A 22,641-nucleotide genomic window follows, 5' to 3' on the forward strand; every position below is an offset into this window, starting at 1 on the left:
AAATAGGCCATAAAATTAACATGATTAAATGAAAAATATACTACATTAGGGAACTGCAAACATGAGTGGGTTTGTTTATTTAAATATTGCCATAATGCAATGGTTTCATAATGTCTGGTTTCAGAAAATTTTTAAGCATTTTAAAGAATATTCAAATCAGTGTTTTTACATTAAAAACATTTTTTAAAGGAGTTGAAAAGTTGTAAATACTTTAAGATATGTTCATTGAAAGATTTTTATTAGCTGAGTTATTCCACCATTAAAATGGGACGGTTGAGCGTCGCCTTCGGCTCAGGTCGTGATCCTGGGGATCTGGGATCGAGTCCCACATCAGGCTCCAAACAGGGAGCCTGCTTCTTGCTCTGCCTGTGTCTCTGCCTCTCTCTCTGGGTCTCTCAGAATAAATAAATAAAATCTTAAAAAAAGAAAAAACATAAATACTAAAAAAAAAAAAAAAAAAGACCATAAATCTAAAAAATAAAAAAAAATTTTTTTAAATGGGATGAAAAAGGAAAGGACCTTGGTAAGTAAACGATTAGGTCGGTGCATTCTCCCTCAATCAGAATCAGCCCCAAATAGTCCACTAACCTCTGTCATCATAGCAATGGACACGCTTAAAACTTTTTTCCCCAAAATTAATGGAATGTTAAGTATGTCTTACAGTAACTGTTACAGGAATAATATATTTAGACACGAAACCTGAGCTAATTCTTGCTCCTAGAGAAGGTATTCAATGATGTCCCTAATCCCTGAATCAGATAAGAATTTGTGGTTTGTGGTACTCCACTTTGAGGTGGCCAAATGCTTGAAGAGTTGCCAAGACTGCATTTCCCAAGGTCATGGTGACAAAGCCCTGCTTGAGGGTTGGCATTCCCTCAAACAAGCAGAGATGTTCAAGTGATGCTCCTAACTCTGAAGATAAAATTCCTCCAGGGAGCTTTAGCTCTTTGTCTACACAACCTCTCTCCTAGAGCTATCCAGAATGCCTCTCCTTAGAACATTAGGCAGTACATGAGAACACCCTGTGCCTCTTCCTGGCTTTGTCTGCCTTGAACTTAATCTAATCCCATGACTCCCACCCTTCTGATTCACTTATGTCTAGTACTAGCCTGAAGCAATACCTGTGTCTCTGACCTGTCTGAACTTAGGCCCAACCTGGATCCCAAACACCAACTGTACGACCTGCCTCTGCCTTGTCCCAGATCAGGAGCCCTGAGGTCCTAGCCAGGTTTCCATACGGTATCGGCTTAAGGAGAAGATAATTCAACAGCAAATAAAGGAATATGAGCTGATGAGTCAGCATCAAAACACACAAAGTAAAATACCCACAGCTACCTGAATGTCCTGAATAAATATTTATTATGAGAAATCAGAGAAAGCTCCAACAGAAAAAGCATGCATCTTTTTTTCCCTTAAGTATATCTTACTCAAAAATAAGAACAAGTGAAATAAAGCACTCCTAAGTGAAATAGCGACTTAAAATTATTTTGAAATCACCAAAATAAAAAAAGTCCTTTAATCAACTGATTTAATACTCATGTAAGAAAAATGGAGTTGTCAAGTCCTTTCCATCTGTTCCACATAAGACCCATTCTTTATCAAATATTCCTTAAACTTGGAACAGTCATTAAAACTGAATTAGTCCTCCATGTGATTCCTTAGTCCTTTAAATCTCTTTGAAATAACATCGCTCACTGTTCAATGGGTTTTTATAAAATGTGGATTATATATAACTTAGATACTGTACATTTCCCCCAAAGCAAATACTCAGAAAATACAAAGGTAATGATTTTTTCATCTTCATGGACTCTCACAGGTTAAAAAAAAAAAAAAAAACAAATTTAATTTCAAGGCTGGGCAAACTGCAAGCCAGGATGGTAAAGCTGTAAGGATCTGCTCAGGAAAGTCCCTGTTACCAAGAGAAGCATTAGCTGTGTCAACCACAGAGCCTTACAATACACACGAGGACGTAAATACCTGGAGTCTCCTGCATTTGGCTGGAGCCTGTCAGACAAAATTGTCTCAATGGCATGGGGTCATCATTTCTTTGAACATTCAACAGCCAGAGCAAAGTTGAAAATAAAAACTGTAGAGTCAATGAATACAGTAATGATTAGTGCAAACTGATTCCAAGTCCTTGATTTTTAATTTTTTTTTTTTACTCCAGTACAGCAGACAAAGCTACATCAGTTTCAGTACAACAGAGTGATTCAATTTCTCTCTAGGTGACACTTTGCTTGCCAGGGTCACTACCACCTGGCACCATACAGTGTTATCACAGTATCATTGACTGTATTCCCTCAGCTGTGCCTTTTATTCCCGTGACATCTTCATTTCATAACTGGAAGCCTTTACTCAGTTTACCCATCCCTCCACCTCCTTCTCTCTGGCAACCATCAGATCCTTCTCTGTGTTTATAGGTCCAATTCCGCTTTTGTCTGTTCCTTTGTTATTTAGACTCTGCTTCTGAGTGAAATCAGATGGTATGTGTCTTTCTCAGTCTGACCAAGCCCTCTATTTTAAAACAAGGACCTGAAGGCCTGGAAAGTGTGGGTAGGCTGACAGGTCCCCACGGGCAGCAGTGGTAAAACTGGCACTTGACTCCTGATCTCCCATCTGTCTCATTTAGTTACAAACTTATTTTATGAATTTACAATTTAAAATATTTTTTTAAAAATTCTTCACACAGCTTTAAAAAAAAAAAAGGCGAGGGGAGAACCCTAACATCTTAGTATGGCAAAATAAGTTTAAAAAAAAAAAAAAAAAACACTGAGAAGCTATGAAACACTCACCCACTCACCTGGTCTTCACTTACCAAGACTTAATTTCAGTTTTTCCTTTCTTCCGAATTATGCATAGTTAATAACTTAGTAAAACACTATATGAGTATTTTTTTTAATCCAACCGAAACTATATCTAGCTATCCATGCAGAATTTTGTACAGTTCCTAACACAGAGCAAGCCTTTAGTAAGTACTAGTTATTTTTAGCAATGCACAAAAATTGCTATAATGAACTGCTTCAACATATACCTACATCTATTTCCCAAAAATATCCTTTCTATTCCTACTTGAATTTCGTCAAGTGGGAGAAAAAAAAAGTCACAAATAGGAAGGCCCACTAAGTACCACAAAAAAAAATTGCCAACTCATCAGACCAAAAGGCTCACCTTCCACCCGCCATTCATTTCTAGTTCTCTATTTTGCGTGTTACTCAATTCTTCCGTGACTCTATAGTCCCATGTGTGCACAACCCACCTCAGCCCTACAGAGTTAACCCCGTCTCATTCTGCAGATCTAGTCAAATGTCACTTTCCCAGGGAAATCCTGATTCACTCCTAAGTCAGATAAGGCTCCCCATTTAACCTCTTTTGAAACTCCCTGGGTTTTTTTTTTTTTCCCCTTCTAGTACTCATCATATTTTACAAGTATATGTTTGAGTGATCATTCGGTCAATATCCCACTTTCCACTAGATTCCATGTTTCATGCCTCCGGTGATAACAACTGCTTTATGCACTAGTCTATTCCCAGCTACCAGGATGTGGTATTGCACATAATAAAGACACGTTGAATAGTGAATGGCCCTAACTCCACACACAACAGCAAGAGACTAAATTACTGTTTTCAAAATTTCTGAGTTATGATGAGCACTTTTTAATGAAAATGAACAGATAATAGAAAATATAGGAACAATATAGGAACAAATGTATTTTCCTATAGGAAAATATAGGAATATAGGAACAAAATATAGGAACAAAATACAAAAAGTATTATAGTTTACTATTTATAATTAAGCTACATGAAACTTGTTTTCTTCACGTATACAACCATTGCTAACTTTGGGGCATGGTCAAAGAAAAAAAAGGTTGAAAGTCACTAAGGCAGACGTCCGAATACACCTCCTCCCAACTTTCCATTAAAATGCTCAAGAAGGCATACAAAATGGCAAAAATCAGCAACAGTACTAGAGAGGAAAAAGCCAAAATCAAGCCGTCATTTCCACCACACTCTTTGAAAGATGGATAAGCAGTACATTCTTGGACCACATAAATCTGAAAGATGCACACTGCACCTTTTGAACCTCAACAAGACACATGCTCTGATGAATGTAGGAAAAATCCTGAGTCTAACTCAGGAATGCAGAAGATGCCATTGTCCGGATAAATATGACCCGACTACACGGGAGACCTCTTCCAAGCCCGCTAAAGCAAGGGGCCTCTATGGCCCCCAGAGCTAATTAGGGTCAAAACAGACACATACAAAATATACTGGCAGATTTTATTGCAAATAGAAGACAAAAATCTGACGTCTATGCTTTGACAATTTAGGAGGTAAAACATATAAATCTATGTATTAAATGTATAACGGAAATTGAGGGGGGGAAGAGGGCAAGAATAATTAAGGCATAGTAAATTCCTGGATGTGCAGAGGAGTAGGATCAAAAGTAATTTAGTTCTTTGATTCTGAGAACCAAAGAAATCCAGGATTTTGCCTCTGGAAAACAGAGGCCATCACTTGTAAAACTGAAAACTAGACTTGGTCTAGTTTTATTATTTTCAAAATACTAGTATACTGAAACAAATCATACACAGAAAGCAAAAAGAAAGGCAGGAAGAATATTAGATTGGAAGCATACAAAACCTGCCACTTTTGTAGGTCAAGAGCAGTCAACTACCAACGATTTCACACGACTGAACCTAACAATGAAAATAGTAAAAGCTAACACATTCGGAGCAACAAGCATTTTTATAGTGTGTGTGTGTGTGCGTGTGTGTATTGTTCTTTTACAAATAGAAATCTGTAGGCGTGGAATGCCTGGGTGGCTCAGTGGTTGAGCCTCTGCCTTAGGCTCATGGCAGTGATCCCGGGGCCCTGGGATCAAGTCCCACATCGGGCTCCCCATGGGGAGCCTGCTTCTCCCTCTGCCTATGTCTCTGCCTCTCTCTGTGTGCTTCTCATGAATAAATAAAACCTTTAAAAAAAAAAAAAAAGGAAATCTGTAGGCTTAAAGACATTATGTAATTTATATAAGCCCACGTGGCTAAATATTGGCGAAAAAAGGCAAGCTAGTACGTTTTATTCAAGGCTATGGCACCTTTGATAACAAAGAGAAAACTTAAGGGTAAGAATGAAGTTCAAACGTGTTGGTTATAACAATAAATGTAAAAGCCATACGTTTCCTGTGAGAGGTATGTTAAAACAAAATCCAATTAAATGTCATTTACAGTCAAAAACATATTAAACAAAATGACACCAAAAGTTTAAAAATCAGAAGGATGAGGGCAGTCCGGGTGGCTCAGCAGTTTAGCGCCGCCTTCAGCCCAGGGTGTGATCCTGGGGTCCCAGGATCGAGTCCCACGTCGGGCTCCCTGCATGGAGCCTGCTTCTCCCTCTGCCTGTGTCTCTGCCTCTCTCTCTCTCCTCTCTGTGTATTCTCATGAATAAATAAATAAAATCTTTTAAAAAAATAATTAAAAAAATAAAAATTGATTTTAAAAAAGTAAAAATTCAGAAGGATGAGCGAAGTCTTTTCAGACAAGACAAAAAAAGATCGGCAACACTAATCTCAGGAAAACAGTAGGATGTGGTTCCAAATGCACAGAGGATTATTTTACATTAATAAATACATAATAGAGGCCCAATAGGAATCTTTAATATTTTGCTAACACAGAGAAAGTGCTATAACCAAACTGACAAAAGCCCATTTGTAGACAGAGACTAAAAGACCATTATCAGGCTATGACAGCTCCAGTACAGAATCAGGGCACAGAAAATGTGAATCAGATTATAGTGGCTGACTTAATAAACATATCATCTGTACGTGTCACGGGGAGAAAATCCTGCCCCTCTCAAGCAGCACAACACACAACCCTCAATTGACCAGAAAGAGAAACTGTACAAATCTCACTTAGTTACCATGATAGATAAAACGAAGTTTATGCAAAAGTTTAAGTGTGTACCCACCAGTAGCATTCCCAACAAAGTCAGGTATTCACAAGAATGTTTACTTTGCCTGGATTGACATTTTCACAACCTTTTTATTAGCACAAAACAGAATTTAAGCTAGTTCCGTTTAAAACGTTGCTACTTTCAGGGCAGCCCGGGTGGCTCAGCGGTTTAGCGCCTGCCTTCGGCCCAAGGCATGATCCTGGGGACCTGGGTTCGAGTCCCACGTCGGGCTCCCCACATGGAGCCTGCTTCTCCCTCTGCCTGAGTCTCTGCCTCTCTCTGTGTGTGTCTCTCATGAATAAATAAATAAAATCTTTTAAAAAATAAAAAATAATAAAATGTTGCTACTTTCAGACTGAATATTCCTCCTCCCTTAATGACTGGCAAAATTAGCAACAAAATACTGTTTGATAATTCAGAATTATTGAAAATGAAGTACTATATATCAAAAAGGCCAAACAAAGCTGATCGATCTCCATCCTTACACAATTCCATCGTTCAAAAAAAATGACCTAATTTCAACCAAAGAAGACTCTGACTTTTGCTTATTTTCCTAATTTTTTTTTCTAATCACATCAGCCCTTCCTTTTCTTTATCAATGTTTTTTTCTCCTTCTCTCCTCACCTTTCAGTTTCACTGATTCAGCTCATCCTTCCAGCCTCAGTAAAAAAACCACTTTCTCAGAGAAACATTCCCCACCTGCCCCGCCCCAAAGCTACCCTCCCTCTTATTCTCTTCCGGGACACTCTGCTTTTCTCAATAATTCCAATCACATGTTGAGCTACCTGTTCAAGGCTCCCTCCTTCCCTCAGTTGTAAATCCCGAGCACTCAATGCTACGTACTACAACATGCTCAGTATATTAATTTTTTTTCATTCAAAAAAAGTCTGTTCAAAGAACTTTTTTATTCAGAAAATCGGAGTTCTACTATGTGCAAGGTACTGTACTAAGCACTGGGAATGTTAACAGCAGTAACTAGAACGAAAATTTTTAGACCACTTTCCCTCATTTCAGAAGTCAAAAGAAAATACAGCATAGGAAAAAAAAAATCAGGCAAGCTGGATAAATGGGAAAAGTCATATGATTTTAAATGTCGAAGTTAGGGAAGGCTGCATGAAGGTGGTGGTGACATTTGAGTTGAGACCTGAAAATGGAAAGAGAGTCAGCATACAGGTACCAAGGGAACAGAGAACTCCAGGCAGCAGGGACAGTCCAGGCAAAGGCCTGGAAATCACAGTCCACTGTGTAGATAAACTCATCCATGGAGACTGTTGGCAGAAGGCTGGAGCTCTGGAAACACCAGCACCTAAAGATGGCAGAGAAGCACACATCCTTTAAAAAAGAGAGAGAGAGAGAGAGAGAGAGAGAGAGAGACAGAGAGAGAGAGAAAAGCAGCAAGCAGAGACCAGAAATAATGAAACATGATCCATATGAAACATTGTGACTATCCTGTTGTCACTGGAAATTAAGAACCAAAGATTTTAAGGGCACCTGTACTTCTGAAGGACACAGAATGCTACCGAATATTCGGTGAGACCATTTAGTTTTTAAAACTGCGAGAAATTATCCCAAAATGGAATGAGGAAGTTATTCTTGAATGGCAGCACTATGGCTAAGTCTCCTGTACTTTCCAACTTCTAAAATGAGCGTGTACTGTTTTTACCACCAGATGGGAAAGAGTGTAATTTTAAAGAATCACAATGGCCTTGAGAGAAAATGACTAGGGATAGGTTTATCTTTGTTCTAGCTCATATGCAAGAAGCCATGCCAACATAATTATACAAAATGGAAATACACTGTTAATCAGAAAAGGGGTTTTGTTTTGTTTTAACCAAGTAAACAGCAAAGTGACACCGTATCCTACTTTTACCTTAATCAGGCAGTGGCAACTTCCATGTCCTGGACCAGATTTTATAAATCCCCATGACAAACCTGTTGGAGTTTCTGCATCTGGTCTTTAGGCAAGTGGGCCTTCCAGAGTTTTGCTGAGTGTCTCAGCTTGTCTTTTACTGTAGCAACAATAGCAATGGGACTTTCACTGCCGTGGGCCCTGCAGTGAATTAAAACTGTATTTTGCAATTCTTCTCAGCCCCCAAACCACCACCAGTCTTCTAATTAGTTTCAGAACTGTCTTTTCCTTCGCCGGGATGGACGGTTTCAGGAGCTTTTATGCACCCCAAGGAACACTGAGCTGGAACTCCATCCTCTTTGTGGCATCCCAGGGCCAGCTCATCAAGAGAAGCCATCATGGGTGCTCAGTGAATGTCTGACAGCCTCGAAGACTATTTCAATCATCTGCCAGGAAGAGAAGTAGCCCACAGAATCAAAATACGCTTTGTCCCTGTTAAAACACCAAGTATGCTGGAGGTGGGGGGTCCCTTTTACAATATATATGTACATCAAATCATCATATTATACATTTCAAATATCTTACCATTTTATATGTCAAGTATACCTCAATGAGGCTTGGGGGGGTATATTTTTTTAAAAAGCACCAAGTATATGCCATGCCATGAACTCTGAAAGTTCTCTTCAGCCAATCCCATAAATTTCACTAGTATTTACTCTGACATACAGCACTTACTCCCCAATACTGCCAAGCTCTGACCTCTCGGCTAAGCTTCAAACTCAAATTCCAGCTACTAGCTGAAAACCTCTGCCTAAAGCCAACATGCCTCATTGGAAGAATTCTTATACTGTCATGTCCCATCTGTTAATGGCATCAACGTGCCCTTTTCTTTTCTCCTTTTGGTCCTCAGTGGCTTTGCACCCTTCTGTTGGCCCTGCAAGGTTGACCCAAAGCCTACCACCACTCTGCCACAAACCCTAACCTGTCGCTCACACGCAGCACGTGGGCCTTCTAGTCTTCCGTGTAGAATTAGCTTCTCAGCCAACTCATGCGCTGAGGCCAGAATCCAGCTGCAAATCCTTCCTCTACTCCGAGGCAGAGTGACTCTCTCCAGCCTCAGATGTTGAGTTGGGCACCTTGTCTAAACCTCCATTCAAAACATCTATCACTATCGGCCTGACCTTAGGCATTTGTTTCCACGGCTCTCTGTGTTTATGAGCTACTGAGAGCAGGGCCCATACTTTCCTGGTGGGTTGCTGTTGTTGTTGTTATTAATATTATTATTTATTGTAGTGTCCTGAGCCAAGCATAAGGACTTATCGCAGAAGTGCTCCAAGATTTCAGCCGTGTGAAACCAAACCGACTGGGTCTCAGGGAAAGCGAGGAGGGAACAGATTCTACTGAACTTGGAAGGCAGTTACCCTTGCCCTAGCCTTTGAACCGTTGGGTCTCTATGTCTACTCCAAGGACAGCAAGCAGTTCTGTATGGAGCTACAATAAATACTGAATACAGAATGAATGCCTCCTTTTCTTGACAGGACAATAACCCCTCTTCCAACACACCATGGCCCAAGATGGCAAAGCAGCCCCTTCACAAAAGGCAATTCTGTTTCAGCTGCGAGGCTCCCTTAGCAAGGGCCCTCCACCCTCGCCATCTGATTACCAGCTTCGAAGGGGGTCCTCGCTCCATACTCACCCCCATGACACCTGCCTAAGTCACCCCACCTGGCTCCTCTGTTCCAGTGCTCCCTGGGCCTACCACAGACGCCTGGTTTCCCACCTAACAAAAGGTTTGCAGATGCCAAATGCCTGCCCTGCAAGGCCTCTCCTCCCCTCACCCGAGGCCCAGATGAAGCAGAGTCATTGTGAGGATCGCATTCTCTGCCATGAGATTTGTTGTCTTGGTTGGTGACGCAGTTTGTTCCCTGCTCCTAAAGCCAGACGGTCATCTCTCTCTGATAGAAACTTCCTGAAGTCACACACTAGTGCACGGATTCAAGAGCCACAAGGGCTGCTGGGGCTTCAAAGTACTGAGCCACGGTGGCAGCCTTAGTTACAGACTCTCCAGGACAAGCAGGGGCAGGGGCGAGCATGTGCACACACAGACACACACACAAACAGGTATCTGGGTGTGTACATATAAACATATCTGCACACACATATAAATATATACACACGTTTGTAGGTCTGTACAAGCAAAAGCACAAGTATGGAAGGCTACGTAAGTGCTGACGAGGTTGCTGAGGGAGGTCACTACGTTTACTTTAGACACATCTATATTGTTTGAGTCATTACAAAATCCACGTCTTTTTGAGAAATGAATGCAGCTCCCTTGTTCTGGTTAGAACACTTTCTACCGTGTTCATTCCCTCAGTGATTGAAATAAGTAGAATGCGTTAACAGCAAAGTACTGTCATAGCGTGACCTCAAAAATAACTCTGACTCCCCCAGAAACACTAGATTTGGCTCATTCTAGGGAGTCAAACTGAACATAGAAACTCAAACACAGGCTGGGTCAAAATGAAGAGTATCCAAATGAGGGTCCCTGGGTGGCTCACTCAGTGAAGCTTCTGCCTTCGGCTCCGGTTGGGGCCTCAGGGTCCTGGGCTCAAGCCCCCTGCCCGGCTCCCTGCTCCGTGGGGAGTCTGCTCCTCCCTCGGCCCCCCCCCTACTCATGTGCACACTCTTTCTCTCACTCTAATAAAATCTTGAAACAATAATAAAAAGGATATCCAAGATGAGATGGAAACAAGCCAAGATTCCAGATAAGACACAGCTGCATCTGTCTCTAGACTTGACACAAACAGGTAAATCTTGGCTAAACATTTCCAAGTTTATAAAATGACAATGAGAATACCAGGCTCTGTCTCCTTCTTCTCCTGTTTATGAGGGAAAAGCTAACTTACCTGAAGCCACTGGGACTCAAGAGGAAGAAGAATTCAACATACTCCATATTTGAAGCATTTCAAAAGAACTCCCATTAAAAATGATAGAATGAGAGCTCCCCGAAAAGGAACCTTACACATCTTGTTTCCTACCGTTTCCCAGTATACAGTAGGTGGGCAACAAATATCTACTGACAATGGAACAGATCAATGAACAAATGAGAGATGAAATTAAGGGACAACTAAATGAAAACTAGCATTAGCAGGCAGGCAATGTCAGTTCTTCATCCCATTTTACAGATGCAAAAAGAGAGAAACTTTGATTCACCCAATAATAGCAAACCTGGAAATACAAAGCCTTTTGATGCCCTCTATCCTGATCCCCTTTTTTTTTCTATTTTAGGTTCCTAGCATCCTTCCAAATCCCAACCCTTTGGCAGTCTTCCCTGACCGCCACCACCATGCCCCTCAGGGTCAGGTGAGCCGGTCCTCCCACACCTTATCTTGCTCATCACACTTCCTACACTGAAGCACTTGTTACACTGAGTCTGTTAACATGTCTGTACCTCCTGGAGGGTAGGAGGCCCACCCAGACTCCCAGCCCCGAGCACCTAGCACAATGCTTATTAAATGGCAGGCAGTCAATCAAGGGCTGCTAGAGTCCAGAGAACTTGCCTCCTCTGCCCTGAATCATTTCTCCTTCCAAAGAGCCAGACACATCCTTCTGTTGGGGCAGAATTTTAGAGTGAAAGCAGCTCTGAGATTGGTCAAGGAGAACCAAAAGCATAGAGTAAGAAAACTGAGGATGGCAGATGTACATGAACCCATACCTAGCCTATTGTTTTCATATTTAAGAAAACAGATAAAGGGAAACTTGCTACAAAGAAAGGGTTCACAGTAGGTAGCACTCTCTGCAAAGTGAGTCCTGAAGCCTTCAGAAGCATAGGCAGCCGTGATGACCATAAGGAACAAAATTCCCTTTAACAAAAGTTTCAACCCGGGAAATCCCACCCCAAAGAGACCTAGGACCAGGTGCTATGGGTCAAACTTTCTTTTTCTCTTTCAGATAAAGAGGCTGGTTTCAAAATTCTTTTCCCTTATCTCCATATTAAATACAACAAACACAGCCTGGTCCACCTCCTTCAGGCTTGTACATGTTTCTTGTAGCGCTGGGCTAAAGTTAAGAGCTGCCCTGTCACTCTAGCGCTTTCTAAAAGCAGTACTACAGACATTTTTTAAAAGACTTATAACCTAAATCCATGCACACAGTACAACAATCCTCTTTCATCTCTGAAAGAAATTTGAATTTTACATGAACTTCGAGGTTAAAGTTTCTATGGCACTGATGAGGGGACGGGAGCTAAGGTCAAAGCATTAGAACAATCTTCTTTGCCTCATCCCCATAAGTCAGCATGAACCATGCTACTTTGAAATCATACTAAACTGCAGGGGAAAAAAATGTCAGGGCACTTAAATAAAATCACCATCACCACCACCCTCTCTTACATCCCTCCCTAAAAACCAAAGAAACAAACAAACAAAAAGTATCCTTCTAAGAAACAGAGTATACTAACCCTGGACTCTTTCAAATTAACTAATTAAACGTGCCAAACCCAAGTTCCCTTGCAAAAAAAAAAAAAAAAAAAAAAAAAAAAAAAAAAAAAAAAAAGATTAAACAAAGTGGTGGGAGGATCCTTCATTCAAATTGTATCCAGAAGATAGTAAAAAGCAGCTGACCTAACTAATCTCCTTTTATTAAGGCTCCCGAGTAGCCCAGCATCTCCAGGGTGAAGGTAATTAGAAGACTTGGCCAGACCAGCTCCACCTTTGACACACAGCTTAAAAGCCACCTATTCCCACCTGTGACATGGAGCTATTGTGGTACGAGAAGAAATTCAGGGGGCTGAATGCCTCTCTCTCAGATGGACCCCATAGGGATCCTTCCTATCTGAGAGGTTACAAACTAGACACCTTAGCTCTCAAGATTTAGGGAGGAAAAAAAAGCAGATGATCAGAAAGGAGGTTCTCGAAGGATTTGTCTACACCATTAAGCTACTTCTATTAGAATTACATTTAAAGGCTTTTCAGGATTGGGTCAGCCCTCCCTGCAGTACCCCACCCAACGTACTGCCCTCTCCCCACCTCCTCCCTGTTTCATTTCCGCCTACCCTTTACAAGGACATTAGCCCCATTTCAAAACTAATAATAATTCTTCCTCTTCTGTACTACAAATATTCAACCACTGTGGTTAAATACTCTGTATAAGATAAACAGGGTCAAGAATGTTGGTTGCTATTAGAGTCATGTTTAAATTAGCATTAACTAGCAGGCCCTTCCCTAAACAAAACAAAATGCTTTCTTGGTCAGCTCCGTGCCTGGAGTGACTTTAACTCACATGCTCAGAAGGCCTCCCAAGCATCATTAATTTTTGCTAAAAGACCACTATCCGCTCGGGGGGATTATGCAGGAAGAAATGACATATCGTTTATGCTATAATTTTTATATAATCTGGATAAGCTGGAGGCAGTGCCCTAAAATTCACTAGCCATGAGTTAGAACGAAATGTAAAGGAATCAAAGCTCAGGCTTTACAAACATTTCACCCCTCTCGATGCCCCAGTAGACGTCACCATTGTCTTCCAGCATTTTGGAGGCTAATAGCCCTTCCCAACCCCACAGTAGCACAGCTTCTTAAAATAACACCCAAGCCCCCCTCCTAATTTACCACCTGGTACCTTTCCAGCCTTCATTACCCCAGACTCCAACTACATCATTCTCCACCATTCATCTTTTAAGAGATGCATCATTTTCACCCTTTAAGACCCTCCTGTGAAGCCTTCCCCAGAACGAGAAGTTCATTTTCCATTCCCTAGCATGCCAAGGGTTCTTAGATTCTACAGCTGCCACCTAGTTATGCAATCCAGCTACTATGCATTGACGCTAGCTGCATGTTTTCCCTCCGCACTGCAGCTCTTTCTAGAGCCTCATTTTTATCATCTTTGTGTCTGCCTCTCTAGGAGAAATTCAGTAATTGCTTATTCAATTAAAATTTTCTTTTCTCTCAACTTTGTAAGACATCCATAATAGTTCTCCATGAGATTTTTTAAGTAATAACACAATAGGGATTTGGGGAAGGGGTAACATGATACGTAAAAACCAGAAACCAAATAGTATGATGCTGAGTTAACAAGGCCAGAGCAAACTTTGAGACTTTAAACCAAGAGCTTATGTCTCACTTTTATTATATCACACTTCATTTTTTAAAATAAATCACATTCCTCAAGTATGTATGCCTACAGGCACCAAAAAACACTAAAGGAAGACATGCCACACATTAAGCACGAGCATTAAAATCTTGACCTCGGGATGACTGAGTGGCTCAGTGGTTAAGCATATGCCTTTGGCTCAGGGCATGATCCCGGAGTTCTGGGATCGAGTCCCACATCGGGCTCCCTGCATGGAGCCTGCTTCTCCCTCTGCCTGTGTCTCTGCCTGTGTGTGTGTGTGTGTGTGTGTGTGTGTGTGTGTGTGTGTGTCTCATGATAAATAAAATCTTAAAAAAATACTTTATAAAATCTTGACCTCAAACTACATTTTAAGTCTTGTTATTTGCTGAACACTTGGAGCTTCCCAGTGAAAATGATACAGTGTACTCTGCCCAGATTGCAACTTTCCTTACTAAGCATTTGAAATAAGATTCTTGGCCCTAAAAAATCACTAACTTCAGACTGAATGTCATTATGCATCAAAAAGACCGAGCGAGTGAGAGATCCAGCGAGTGAGATTTTTACTTTGAATCTTCCAGTCCGTCAAACAGGACAGATTCAGTATAGCCTTGACAGATCTATGGTATAATTAAAAAGAAAAAGAAATTTCTGTTTGGTAAATATTAGCTTCAAACAAAAATAGACGTTTCCAAACATCAGTTGTTGAAAGGGCTGCCCTTCCCACCTCGGTATTTTTCCTCCTCATTCACAGGGATACTGAGCTCCTCTGAGCGCCCACAGCACTGGGCAGCTGGGGAGCCCAAGAGACACCCATGCATCAGGTCCCACCACAGGGATCCCCCTCACTCCACATGGATTTTAAGGCTCAGCAGGCTCACTCACTGTGATGGAATAGTGGAAGATGAAAGGGTGGGGGTTGTATTGATGCCCCTGTGGAGGAGGAAAGAAAAAAGAGGAAAATCAACCCCCAGATGGAGGCCTTCCCCCCTCCAAGCGTCTCCCGCTGCAAGTTCTCTTCTACCTCTGACCCTCTTGCCCTCTCACCTCCCTTCTGGGATAACCCGCTCACAGGTGACTCTCCCTACTGCTCCAGCACGGGACAACCCCACGCCAGGTTCTAATGACTCGGGGGAGCTGGGAAGAACAGAACAGCCAAGATCATCAAATCCGTCCATTTTCCAGATGAGTGCCCCGAGACGAAGGACAAGCTGCTGAGCTGATGGGCTAAGGTGGCACCGCTAGGGGACGCGGCGCGCGTGGGCTGGGATGATGCCAACCCCTCTTCCCGCCTGCGCCTCCCCCCTTCTCTTGTTTCTTTGCTTCTTTAGCCTCAAAGTAAACGGCGGGTAAAATCCAGCCTTAACACACTTAAAATGCTAATCATCACTCTCAAGTTTGCACTGGAGGCAAATTTGCTCACTCCTACCGGATTCGGAGAACCAAGGGCAGAAACAAGTGGATGCGAGTGTGTGTGTGTGTGTGTGTGTGTGTGTGTGTGTAGGCGCGAAAGCAGTTCACTCGGGTCCAGACAGCCCTAACTCCAGTTACACCCCTTTCCCTCCTCGGGGCTTAGGCTTCCGTATGACCAGGGGATCGCTCCCTAGGGGAACCGAGCAGCTTTCCCAGCGCTGTCCCCCTTTAACCAGAATCGCAGGCTTTGCATCACGGACCACTCGCCTCCCAGTTGTGCTCACGCTGGACAAACCACACTTATGCAAATAGGTGAAAGACACGGACTGTTAGAGCCTGAAGGAATAGAGGATTCTACCCCATAACTGCAGTTACCTGCTTCCCATATTCGGGTTTGCACACAACGCGCCCATCCCAGCGGGAAACGGTGCAACTTTAACAAGCGAGCGCTCGCTGAAGACCCACGTTTATGAAAACTCCACAGATTTCAACAAACGAGAAAAGAAAGAGAAGCAGGGACACAGAGCAAGAATCTCAGGCCCCAAAGTGAAGGCAGCAACAAGTCCTGGATGCCGTCATCCCTTACGCATCAAAGGCCCAAATGGCAGCAAAGAAAAAAAAAAAAAAAAAGAATAAAATTTAAATCCATTCACAACAAACTAGTCCGACACAAACCAAACGAGCCTGTCGGTTTCAAAACCACCAAGTCCAAGCCAGGTCCCTCCCTTGCCTTCAGTGTCCCAGTTACTTGCTAAGCGTGTTTGCTGGGCGGCTGCACCGACACCAAGTTTAAAGTCCGCAGCCCGGGAGCGCGAGGAGTCGTCGGGGAGACGCGGGGTGCACCCCGGCGCTCCCGTGCCCCGGACCCGGCTTCGGGGTCACCTCGAGCCCCCCACCCCTGCAAGCCCTTCTCGCGCTCCCACCCAGACCCAGGTAACCCGAGGCCACCTACGTGTCACTTGGGCGGGTCCGGGCCGCGGACGCGGCACAAAGCGCGGGCCCCGGGGCGCACCGACCTGGCCGGGGAGGGGGACGGAAGGGCCGGCGGCCCGGGCGGCTGCGGCAACTTCCCTCCCGGGGCGCGGGCGACTGGCTGGTGGCGGAGGCCGGGAGAGCCTCGCCTCCTGCAGGCCGGCTCGCGGCGCGCACGCCCACCCACAGCCGACACCGGCGAGCGCGCGCGCGCGCACACTTGCACCCGCTCGCACACTCGCACGCGCAGCCACAAAGCCTGTCTGCCCCGGGACGGCGCGAGCCGAGCGCGCCGAGCGGCTGCGCAGGCGACGCGGCGGCCCCTGGCCCCGCGCCCAGGGGGCGCCGTCCCCCGCCCCCCGCGCCCCGCGCCCGCCCCGCCCCGCGCCCGCCCCTTTACCTGCGCCCGCCGCTGCCCCCCCGCCCCCCGGGCTGGCCTCCCGCCGCGCGGTCTCTCCCCGCGGCCGGCGCCCGGCCCTCCGCCCGCCCCCTCGACGGCCGCCCCCTGCGCCCCCACCCCCGCCCCCGGGAAGCCGGAGCCGCGCTCCGCCGCCGACGCGGGAGACGCAGCCCGGGCAGCGCCGGCCGCCGCTCGGGCCGCCAGTCCGCGCTTTGGCGCGCTGGCCGGGGCGGCGGGGTGGCCCGGAGCCGGCGCGGCCGCCAGCCTCCGTCCTCCCCCCTCCTTCTCGGCCCGCACCGCTGCTCCCTCCCCCTGGCTCGTTCCGTCGCGGGGTGCGACGCCCCCCGGAGCCCCCCGCAGCCCGCGCGCGCCCCCCGCGGCGGGAGACCCGCGGGCTCGGATGCTCAGCCCCCCGCCCCCCCCGCGCTCACCTAGCGCCCGCCGGCTCGCCGCGCTGGGTGGGCTCCCCCAGACGGTGCCTTTTCCTTCTGTCGCTCTGCTCTTCCCACTCGGAGAGCTCGGGGAAGCATCGCGGGCCCGCACCCCCTGCAGGAGGGCCTCTCCCGCAGTCAGCGGCCAAGCTCGGCGCGGACCCCGGCTTCCCCCCGCACGGCCCGAGCTGGAGGTGCTCGCGCGTCCGCGTCTGCAGCCCGAAGCCGGCGTGCCGCGCGCCCCCAGCTCCCCAGGCGCAGGGCTGCAGCCGCTCTTCCGCTTTCCCAGGGCAACTCTGCAAGTGCCAACTCTCGGCGTCCGGAGGGTAATCAAGGGCGGGGAATGCACACCTGGAGGTGTGGGCGGGCGCGGCGCCGCGGGACCCCGGGAAGGTGGCCGCCGCCGAGGTTCGCGCGGGCCCTGCACGGCCGCCGGTCGGTCGGGGGCTTTCCGGCCGCGCCACCTCTCCCCCACCTCCCGCTTCCCACCCCCGGCTTCCCAGGATTTCCGGACTCGGGGCACTTCTCTGCCGCTCGCTGCGCTGCCAAAGCCGCCACGCATCCCAGGCAGCTGCCGGGCAGGAGGGGAAGCTGGGCGAGCCCTTGCCGGGGGCACCCGGGAGGCCCGGGGAGCGGTGCGGCAGGGGGACCCGCGACCCGGGCGGGGGGGACCGCCCCGGGGTTGGGGGCGGGGGGCACGCGGCGATCCTGGGCTGCTCGGAAGGGAGAGGTCCCTTTAAACCGCAGTGGGCGGGGAGGGGAAGACTTCTTGTAAGGGATGGAAACTTTTCCAGCTACCGGTTAGGGACGCGTTGGTAAGAGAACGCGCGACCCTCTCCGCCCGGCGCTGCTTAGAACTTTGCGTTGGCCTCTGGTTTCTACGGGATGCTCAGGGCTGAGACCGGTCTGCTAGCCAATTACTGTCTGAAGCGGTTTCTTTTTGTAAATAATCTTTCAAATCCCTCTCGTTGGTTTTTTTTTTGTTTTTGTTTTTTTTTTTGTTTTGTTTTTTTTTAAGTAATCTCTACATCCGATGTGAAGCTGGAACCTACCTACAGCCCCGGAGATGGAGACCCAGGCTCTAGGGACAGAGCCAGCCAAGCGCCTCCCTTTTCAAGAAATCAACTTGAAGCGATTCCACTTTCCCTCCTTTCCTACCAAATTATGATTTATTTTTACAATAATCTACTTAGAATGTGAAAAAAATAGAAATGTTGATGCAGGCACAGCGCCTATTATATTCACGTACGCTACAGAGATGCATGTGCATATGCTTATCTCAAATACTGAGAGGTGTTCACCTTAAACTCTAAAAAAAAAGTTGGACAAATAGGAAAATATCCACCGTAAAGTCTAATACAAAGTACATACTGATGAGAAGAGTACATGCTGAAAGGGTTTTGTTTTCAACCACAGCTCTACCCAACTCGAAAATCACTTAGCTAATTTTCCTGTCTCTTTGTTACACACTATTTCCTGCTAGGTTTCCTAATGCCAGAAATTGAATATCTAGCGAAAAGAACATTTTATATTTTTATTTAAAATAAAGTATTATCTTAATTTTATCAGTAAACATTATTAGATTATTTAATTTAAAAGTCATTTCTGTGTTTAGCCCTTACTCATAAGTCAGAAGCAAAGTGTCAATGAGTTTCTTGCCTACTACTCCCCTTGAATATTTTCGAATATATTGATTTTATCTCTTCCCATCTTAAGGAATATGGCTGCTTGTGCTTTGATTATACCTTAACTGCCTTAATATATAACCACCTACTCTGTGGTCCTCACATCAAATGGGGAGTTCTGTTCACCCAAGACATATGTATGCATATGTAGTTCTAAGTTATTTGCTGTACAACACTTTATTTCCTCCTTAGCTGGTCTACTGTGGCCTAAAATGAAATGTAGAACAAAATTCAAGGTCAGCCTGGACAGACCTGTCTTTCTGACAAGTGTGGACCTGTCTGCATGAGACTGCTCTGCAGCCAGCTTTAGGACAATAATTTGCAAGTCAAGTGTAGGTTGGATGCCCAGCGTAAAAGGAGAGAGAAAATGAAATCTAAAACAGAATTCAGTTCACCAAAACTAGTACTTTGCTCCAAATGAGCCAGTTTCCTCCTCTGTAAAATGGGATAGTAATACCAGGATAGTCTATTTTATTGGGTTCTGAATTGTCTTTATCAAAGTAAGTAATATCCTTAAACAGGCTTCTTAAAACACTGAAGTGGATAATGTTTCAATAGAGATGCAAGATACCGTGATATGCTTTCTTCAATTGTTTTTACCTGCCTGTGGCCTTCTTGCCATTCAGGCTCTTTTGTTTCCTGGATAGTCATCCAAATGCTTTCTGCCCTAACCCTTCTCTCTTATCCGCTGCCAAGCAGTGTTTCTCTAGATTTGTTTCTTCTAATGACTTCAGCAGAGCCGAAGACTCAAAAGACAGCTAGTGCTGTCAAATATGAGAAAAAAAATATTTTCAGCAAAATGAAGAGAATTCTAAGGAGGAATATTTCAAATATAGTTTATATTATTATCTGAAAGGATACTATAGACTTTGTTAGATTGCGGATGTTATCCAGAGAGTGGTCCAAGAGCTATAATTTATGAAGCATTTAGGATAGAAAAATTGGCTGTCACTACATTAGGTTCTATCATTTGTTCAGAAGGGTTTGCTGGTCATGCCAGTTCTCTGCCTCCCCATGTTCCCTTCTGTCTGGCACAAAGCCTTTGAAATTTTCTACAAGAGAGTAATCAAAACTATCAACAGAAAGATTTGTTGGAAACTTTCCCTCTAGTCTGTTAATGTAGAGACTGATTCAGAAAATATATTTTGGTGAAACAATACCCTCAGAGAAAACAGCATGCCTGGGAAAGTTTTTCAGGTGCCTCCGGGGCACAGGTTTCTTCCTTCTTAAAATGGGGCATTTGTGCCTCTCTGGTGGTTTTCCCTTGGCTAGAAAGAAATCATTCTCCTTAGGAAACCTTTCTATTTTAAAAGGCCAGCAGCAGAGGTGGGTGAGGCAGCCCAATTTAGTTAAAACAAAAACAAAAATAGAAAACAAAACAAAACAAAATGCTCTTGAGGGTAGAAGTGCATAAGGAGACTCCAGGAATGGGGAGGAGACATTGGGATTGTGTGCCCAGCAGCCTAGTGTGAGGGCTACCTTGCAATGAAATGAAAACCCTCAATGTGGTGCCTCTGTGCTCACCTGCTTCTCACCACACATTTCTGCACAAATAATCTAGGTAGTGTGAAGCAATCAAGGCCTAGCAATTGCTTTCCCGTGGTCTTCCTCACCCAAGTAAAAAAGGCTTTGCTAGAAAACAAAAAGAGAAGAAAAAAGCAAATGAAGAAGAAAAAAAAACATGTGTTACATGTATAATTTTAGAGCTAGCAATAGACCTTTATACAAAGAAGTCATAGAAAGGGTCATAAAACAAAAATAAAAAGAGGTAAATTGCTAAAAAAAATACATAGTGGAGGAAAAAATAAGACTATGAATGAGACTATAATTATAGTTTCAGTAGAATTTTTTTAATTCTAAGAGAATAGTATAGTAATACATCCTTTCTGAACATTAAAAACTTAGTGAAAATAAATATTTCTTACCAAATATAAATTATAAAAACTATTGATTCAAAAAATTTAAAACATGAATATATTTATAACCATTAAATAAACTGAATTCCCATTTCTAAATCTACCTATAAGAAAGCTCAAAGATTTAGTGAGAAAGGTTTATGAAATCTTCATAGACACTCTCTATTTCAAATGGTTCAAAGATAAGAAGGAAAGCATCTCGATGATTTTATGAGCTAATAAAATCTTAATACTAAAATCAGAAAAAAATGTAGAAAGGAAAATTATTAGCCAATCTCAAAAGGCATTAAAAAATATTATTCTTAAATACAATGTTATTCAACCCAGTTCAGCATGGGTTTTAAAAATATATACTTCATAAGCACATCAGTTTGACACCATAATATAAGGACGATTTAATATTAGAAAATACAAAGGAATTTGCCATTCATTTATTTTTTTTTAAATCCTAGCAAACTAGGAAAGGAAGAAATGTCCTAAATACAATAAAGAGTTGCTACCAATAACCTATTTCTAGAAACATTATTCTTAATCTTAATTCATTAAACATTAAGGACAGCTTTACCATCTTTACCATTTCTACTCAGCATTGTACTGAAGCCCCTTGCCAATAACACACACACACACACACAAATGAGAAGCTATAAGGGTCAAAAAAAACAAGAAAATATGATTTATTGATGATGTAGTTATCTGCTAAGAAATTCAAGCAAATCTAATGAATTAATAGAACAAATAAGAGAGCTTAGCAGCATTGTTGAATAAAAGGTCAATATACAAAGAAGCCATAGCCCATTAGATATTATAAATTCTTAAAGGTCTCATTCATAGTAGCAACCAATCTTAGAACTTGAATAAAAACTCATAGTATCTGTGGTGAAAATTATAAAGCCTTATTGAAATACAGAGAAAAGCCTAAATAAATGGAGAGATACATCATGTTCATGGATGAGAAGATTCCATGACCCCAAAACAATTTACTCCAAATTATAATATAGGATCTTTCATAGACCCTGACAAAGTGATTCCAAAATTCATGAGGAATTGGAAGAGGCCAAGAATGACCAAGACAATTCTGGAGAAGCATAGGGAGGGAAAATTTTCCCTTTTGATATCAAAAGCTTCATATTGTAAGAATGTGGTATTGGTACAGTGATTGGTCTATAATCTAATGAACAAAAAAAGCAGGTTCCAAAACAGAACCGCATAGACCTGCAAGGTCTATTATGTCATTCAATAATCTAGTGAAAGAAAATAGTAGGTTCAGAAACAGAACCATACATACAAATGACAGATAAGTCAATGCAAATTAATCAAAGATGATCTGTTTAATTAATGGTGCTGAGATAATTAGCACTCTCTTTTCTATATTTTTAAAAATGAGATCCCTACCTCACACTGTAAACAAAAGTACGTTCTTAATGATCTTACTAGCAAGGCAAAACCTCCAGATTTTCAGAATATCTTCATCATTTCAGGGTAGAGAAGAAGTCCTTACACAAAGCACAAAAACTACAAACCATAAACAGATGTCTTTTCTTTCAAAAAAATTTGATTCCAATATGCTGGATCCTGTGAGTTCTGGTAGTCGATATGACGTCTGCTTCAAGCCCTGCAAAGGGTATTCCAAGGGATATGAACAGCCCTGGGCCGCCCTGGGCAGAAGTAGGGCAGAGGGTTTTCCTAAGTCAGGCGTATTTTGTCATCTCTGTTGTTTTGACTTCATAGCCCTTATACCTTGTAGAGAGCAAGGTAAAAGCAGCAGTACTAGTGGTACAGGAGGCTCTGAAACATTTTTGGGTGTAGACCACTTTGACAACCTAATCAGAGCCATGAAACTGCTCTACAAATAAATGTGGAGCATACATATTGTAGCAGAGGCCTCTGACTACAGTAATATCCCTTCTTGCCTTCTTGGG

The 22,641-nt window shown here is 43.7% G+C and overlaps 1 protein-coding gene and 1 long non-coding RNA gene across 4 annotated transcripts in view; both read right to left on the reverse strand.

Moving 5' to 3' along the window:
• LPAR1 (lysophosphatidic acid receptor 1) overlaps positions 1-17,281 on the reverse strand; it is a 132,016-nt gene extending 114,735 nt beyond the window's left edge. The window contains exon 1 of one of the 3 annotated variants that reach the window (XM_038553091.1): positions 16,271-16,418. The gene's annotated coding sequence lies outside the window, so the exon portion shown is untranslated. Of the gene's footprint in view, positions 1-16,270; positions 16,468-17,121 lie in introns of those variants that run through there. The other 2 variants (XM_038553087.1, XM_038553088.1) reach the window with 2 other exon arrangements.
• A 3,718-nt stretch (positions 17,282-20,999) lies between these two features.
• The window catches only part of LOC111097880, a 66,710-nt gene continuing 65,068 nt past the window's right edge, over positions 21,000-22,641 (reverse strand). Inside the window, exon 9 of the long non-coding RNA XR_005367155.1 lies at positions 21,000-22,334. This is a non-coding gene — a long non-coding RNA (uncharacterized LOC111097880). The remainder of the gene's footprint in view (positions 22,335-22,641) is intronic.

Source organism: Canis lupus, chromosome 11 (assembly GCF_011100685.1).
Source record: "Canis lupus familiaris isolate Mischka breed German Shepherd chromosome 11, alternate assembly UU_Cfam_GSD_1.0, whole genome shotgun sequence".
Taxonomy (NCBI): Eukaryota; Metazoa; Chordata; class Mammalia; order Carnivora; family Canidae; genus Canis; species Canis lupus.